The 6,830-nt window shown below is 38.7% G+C and overlaps 1 pseudogene; it reads left to right on the plus strand.

Annotated features, from left to right (window-relative positions):
- Nucleotides 1-6,130: 6,130 nt before the first annotated feature.
- Nucleotides 6,131-6,830, plus strand: LOC119538866 (annotated as a pseudogene).

Consider the following 6,830-nt stretch of genomic DNA (forward strand, 5'->3'; position numbering starts at 1 on the left):
TCTCATTATCAGAAATCTGTGAGGACAGAAGAAAATGAAGTTAATGGATAACCCAGCCCTGTCCTGACAAACTCTCAATAAGAATAGGACACAGACTGGCAGAATTCAAATTCTCCTTTGCTTCACTGGATCTGAATGTGCTGTGATATTTCTCCCTCTCATTTATCTGCCCCTTTGCTCCCTAATCCTTAATCATGTCTCCAATGCTATAGTTGACACCTCAGTTCCCATGTGATGATGATCCATGAGGATAATGTTTCACTAGGGCAGAGACCCTACCAAAATTCTGCTTACTGTAAGGGCATCATCATCATGGTCTAACTACTAGATACTTAACTATGAGAACACTGGTTGTAGAAAATTGGAACCAAGAATTGAAGTGACCTTTAAGAGGAGAGCCCCAAATTTATAAGCACCCACAAACCTCAATGTTTCTATACATTCTCCTCCTGTGTTCCATCCCAGCTGGACAGAGAAATCAGGAAGGAAAATGTGCTTTCCTGGGATTTTGCAGTGCCCAAAAACAGGAAAGAAAAATATAAGTAGTCAGTGTTGACTATATTACTGGTTAAGTTTGTGAAAATTTATCATGCTGCCTGCTTATGATACATAAACTCTCATGTATATATACCAGGTCAATATATTTTTTAATACAGAGACACATCTCTTCTCCCTCCTCTGATGTTTCTATGTTCTGAATGAGTCACTTATATTTCTACAGCTGTTTGCTACAAGACTGAGTTTGAAGCCACCACGGAGATGATAAAATGTAGGCAGTAAAGTGAGAGCTCCCTATCTCTGAGTTTCTTGGCATTTGATATATTTTGTCATCTTCCAACAACATATTAAGTATGACGGCAAAATAAAACCTAAATTAACTCATCCTCTTTCCATTGAAAGACCTCAGTGCCGACTTTATGTGTATTTCATCTCCATTGTCCTGGAGGAAGAACTAGCTTTGGAAATATCAAAGTGAACAAATACAGTAACAGAATCTTCTACTCCCTTTAATGCTAAAAGGGTTTAACAGCAGATCTCACAATGAGAATGTTCCAGGAGTACTTCTGAGGTAAAGATCCAATTTCTAGCCACAAATTTGCCAGTAGGGCATTCATAGGGCACCCTAGAGCCACCATGGCACAGAGCACATGGCCTTCACCTCAGACTTATAATTCCTTTAGGCTTGATTAGAAATCAAGGTATAGGTCTCTCCTAGGACCTTCCCATCATGATGAGACCTGCAGAGAAAAAACTGTGTCTGTGTTTATGACCTAACTCATGATGGTAAATGTTAACTTCCCATCAGGGACTATATAATCCAAAAAGAATAGGATAAAGGAGTCTCTATGTCCCATATGAAGACGCAAATATAATTATTGTTAGGAGAATTTTAATAACAGAAACAGTTAACCTTAATAGAAACTTTGGACTGTAGTTAACAGTATAATTATAATAGTACTGTTTCCTAAATGGTAACAGTTACCACACTAATACAAAGTGTTAATAAAAGAGAAAACTGCATGTAAGTGGAGGTATATTGGAACTCTTTATGACTTTCTGTAACCCAAAACTTCTCTAATAAGAAATATATTTTTAAAAATGCAAAGATTGTCAGAATATGTTATTACAAAGGGCAAGATTGTTATTACAAAGGGCAAAGACTCCATTATATGCTTCTGTTAGTGATGTGAATTAAGACAAACTCATAGAACATTAGAACAGAATAGAGAACCCAGACAGAGGCCTAAATATCCCCAACTCATTTCTGACAAATGTTCAAAAGCAATTCAATGGAGCAAAGACAGCCTTTTCTACCAATGGAGCTAGAGGAGCAAGACACCCATAGGCAAAAATTAAAGAATTTCTACATAAATCTCACACCGTACACAAAAATTAACTCAAAATGGATCACATACTTAATTGTAAAATGTAAAATATTAATTGTTCAGAAAAAAAAACAGAAAAAAATCACAACCTAGTACTAGGTATTCTTCGACCTGAAACAAAAACGTGATCGATTAAAAAAAAACTGATAAATTGGACTTCTTTAAAATTAAAAACACCTGCTCTTCACAAGACACAATTAAGAAAATGACAGGTCAAGGCACAAAGTGAGAATAAATTTGAAATTATAAATCTGATGAAGAACTCATATGGAGTAAATATAAAGAATTCTTAAAACTTAAGAAGATAAATAACCCAATTGGAAAACAGGCAAAATATTTAAATTAGACATTTCACAAAATGTCTAATAAGGTTAATAAAAGATGCTCAAAATCATTATTATTTAGGGATATATAAATCAAAACAAAACTAGATACCCACTAGAATGAATATAACTTAAAAACAGACAATATCAAGTATTGAGGAAGTTTTGGAGAAATTCACTCTCATATATTGTTGATGGGAATATAAACCATAGACCCGCTTTGGAAAACATATTGGCGGTTGCTTAAAAAGGTAAAACTTCCCACACAACCCAGCAATTCCACTCCTATTACTCTATCCAAGAGAAATGAAACCATATGTCCATACAAAGAAATGTTCATAGCATAATTATTCATAATAGCCAAACCTGGATACAGTCCAATATGTGCACCAACTAATGAATGAATTTAAAAAATGTGACTAGCTATTAAATGGCAAAATGTTAGGCAATAAAAGGGAATGAACTACTGATACAAGCTGCAACACAGAATAAACTAAAAAATATGTGGGATGAAAGACACCAGAAGCCAAAGATGATCTATTATATGGTTCCATTTATATGGTGCTAGTATTGAAACTACAGGCCAGATAGCTGGGAGTCCTAATTAAAAATCAAAATTTGGGCCAAAACCTCCTGCTTATCAGAATTTCTTCCTCTTCCATTACTGAAATTCTTTCCTGAGTTTGTTTTACAGTCAAATATAGCTGCAGTCAGACTCTGCCACAAATGGAGCATGCGCAGACGCAGACACATGGCATCCCTGCCCTTTCACAGAGCCCTGAGACACTAGGAACAAAAATCATCTTCCCTCGAACCAAGATTATGGGGATGAAGAATTGTCAGAAGCTAAGTGGAAGGAGTACCTGAAAAAGAAGATAAGCTGGGGTGACATCATCAACATGGCAATGTAAACAGCTGTGAAAACTTCTCCCAAGATATTTACCAAGAAAGGAGATAACTTGACATGCTCAAAACTCCAGAGGAGGGTATGGATGACAGAAGGACACTACAGATGCCAAATTGAAGAAGAAGAGAGATATAAGGTAGGAGAACTCTGTTCAGGGAGAGTGGTCCTCTCCCCCCCCCCCCCACTTGGACTTGTGAATCACAGAAGGAACACAGAATCAACAGTTAGGATTACTTTCTCCTCCCACTGGGGACACAGATTAAAAAATCGCTGACAGCAATGAGAAAGATGCCCATCCTTTGGAGGTCAGGGGGATAGGGGAGGACATTTCAAGGCCCAGATCAGTGAGGGACAAAGAGTCTGAGAAAACATGGGCAGAGACTGTTTCCAGCTCTGAGTCTGAAAGCCCTTCCCCCACCCTTGAGGAACATAGAAGCAGGTGGCCTGAAACGTGCCTGCTGGACAGCTGAAAACTGTGATAGCTGGGGGAATTCTATGCCACAGAGAAACTGGGGGACATAGTCCCACAATGAGTCAGATTTTACCCAGCAAAGTGAGGGTGCAGGAAATCTGCAGCTTCAGCCATGCCTAGTCAGACAGGGGCACTGGGAGGTAATTCAGCACCACCCATGCAGACTCAGCTGGGCTGCAAGAGATAACTGAGCCCTAGCCAGCCAGACTCAGTTGGTTAAGTAATTTAGCCCCACTTGGCCAGATTCACCTGGGCCTCAAGAGGTAATGCAAGCCCACCCAGCTGGACTTAGTCAGGCTAGAACAGGTAATTCAGCCCCACCAAGCTAGATACAGCTGAGTTCCAAGAGGTAATTCAGCCTAACCTGATCAGACCCAGAAGGCAAAAACCTTCTGAGGACAACAAAGTCACCAAACAGAACATTAGTTATCATTCTACACAGAATGGAAAGTGGAAGGGAGAGTTATGACTTCTCAGAACCTCTGTAGACCTTATCCCAGGCTCAGTGGAACAGGTCAAAACTCCGGCCTGGAAAACTGACCCCTGTTCAAGCTGAGAAATATTGATGATACAATAAACCCAAGGCTTGCTGACAAAAAAACAAAACAACAACAACAAGAAGAAAACACTGGGAGCCAGCAGACTTGTTTTACCTACCCGAAGAGAACTTGCTGTGGTGCCAAGAGCCTATCCCCCATGGCTGGCTGCTATGGGTGCCAGGTAATAGGGGGATACTTGGGGCAGAGTGAATCTGACAACTAGTGGGTGAGACAGATATAGAGGCAGGGCAAGAAACAGAATAAAAAGAGATGAAAAATCCTGATCAGTAAATTAGAAGCTATTTTATAGGGCTAAAGTAAGTTGAACTGCATGTCAAAGAACAGGGAACAAAGCCAACCAAGAAGAAAATCCAAAGTAAAAGAGTGAAAAAGGCCTCTTGAATAAATTAATCAAGGAAAGCAATGCCTAGATACCAACAAAAATTGCAAGTCACACTAGGACAAAGATTTGGCCCAGTCAAAGGGAAAAACTAACACTTCAAATGAGATACGGGAGTTGAAACAACAAATTGAAGATGTGCAAGCAAACATCCTAAATCAATTAAAAATTCAAATCAATGAGCTGAGGAAAGATATGGCAAAAGAGATGAAGGCTACAAAGAAGACACTGGGCAAATATACAGAGGAAACTGAAAGTTTGAAAAAACAAATGGCAGAATTTCTGAGAATGAAAGGCAAAATAGAAGAGATGAAAAATACAATGGAGACTTACAACACCAGATTTGAAGAGGCAGAAGAAAGGATTAGTGAACTAGAGGACAGATATCCTAAAATCCTACACAAAAAGGAACTGATAGGGAAAAGAACGAAATATGATCAAGGGCTCAGGGAAGTGAATAACAGCATGAAGTACATGAATAGACATGTAATGGGTGTTCCAGAAGAAGAGAAGGGAAAGGGGTCAGAAAGAATAATGGAGAAAATAATCACTGAAAATTTCCCATCTCTTATGAAAGACATGGAATTACAGATCCGAGAAGCACAGTGTACCCCAAACAGAATAAACCTGAATACATCTACTCCAAGACTCTTACTAATCAGATTGTCAAATGTCAACGATAAAGAGAAAATCCTGAAAGCAGCAAGAAAAAAATAACACATCACATACATGGGAAGCTCAAGAACATAATTTGCAGATTTCTCAGCAGAAACCAGGGAGGTGAGAAGGCAATGGTATGATATATTAAAGACACTGAAAGAGAAAAACTGCCAACCAAAAATTCTATATCCAGCAAAACTGTCCTTGAAAAATGAGGGAGAATTTAAAACATTTTCAAACAAACACACACTGAGAGAGTTTGTGGAAAAAGAAACCTCCTTTACAAGAAATACTAAATGGAGCGCTACAGACTGATAGGAAAAGAGAAGAGAAAGAGGTTTGGAGAAGACTATAAAAAATTAAGAATATCAAGAAAGGTAAAAGGAAAGAGGAAAAAATTAAGCTGTGACATATAAAATCCAAAAGACAAAATGGTAGTAGAAAGTACTGCCTTTAGAGTAATAACATTGAATGTTAATGGTTTAAACTTTCAAAGAAAAAGAAATAGGCATATACTGACTCCTCAGCCTACCTAATTGGTGGCAGAGGTGACGACAGCAGCACTGGTTGCCCCTGCCTCTCTACCACCTCCAGCATTGGCAGGGAGGGGACAGTAGTTTGTAGATGCCCACCATTGCCTCGTAGAAGATACCACATTGGGTGAACAAAGATTGAAGGTTTTATTGATGCCTCTGTAAACTATATGGAATGGTGGTACAGTTATAATCATGAAGGATTTCAAATTATGAGGTGAATGGGAATGGAATATTGGACAAAAATAAATTTTATATTCTCTGCATCACATTTGCTCCCCAGTTGAGGCAAAGTCTCACTATGTGGGGAAACTTCATGTGAAAACAATGCAGCAATTAATGGGCAAATATGATCAGATTTTTCCACCAAATTCTAAGCCTGATCAAGAGAATCCCTTGCTGTCAACCTAATGAAGCATTCAAAGTAAAGATATGACTATTTTTAAGATGAACTTGAAGATTATATCAAAGTGGAGAAAGCTAAAGATGTAGAGCCAAAGACTTTGTTTGAGAAAGAGAGAGGACTATTTAGAAACCTATGGGTACAAAGAATAGGTTAACTCAAGACTGAGATGCAGAATGTTTGAAACTGTCCAGACTTACCTCAGTGGCTACCAGCTCATGACAGTGGACTCATACCAGACTCTCTCAGCTACTGTCAACTCCCCAGGGACTACTCAGAAAAACCAGTACCCCTGAACATTAGTCAGCAAGAATATAATTGGTTCCCCTACAGTGGAGAATCTGGAGTTTACAAGCACTTCTTAGAAAACAGTACCAGTTCCCATCAAGCCAGTCACAAACAGAAACATCAGAAGAGAAAAAGACACCAGGAGGAAGACAGAGAAAAACCAGAGGAGGAGTAGCCCAAGCATAAAAGGAAAACAGTCATGAGGAAATTGATTGAGACAAACATAAGAACATCCAAAGAAAGAAAGCAGAGATGGAAACAGGCAGTGTCAGTATAGAAAACTTAACTGAAAGGAGAAAACAACCAGAGATGCAGCCTCTAAGAAAGAGGAATGTAAGTGCAGAAAAGAGAAAAAGGAACACGGCCAAGAAATGACAGAGGGGGTAATACTTTGGGATCAGTCTGTCCTTAAATTTTGA

The sequence above is a fragment of the Choloepus didactylus genome, chromosome 6 (genome assembly GCF_015220235.1).
Source record: "Choloepus didactylus isolate mChoDid1 chromosome 6, mChoDid1.pri, whole genome shotgun sequence".
NCBI classification, from domain to species: Eukaryota; Metazoa; Chordata; class Mammalia; order Pilosa; family Megalonychidae; genus Choloepus; species Choloepus didactylus.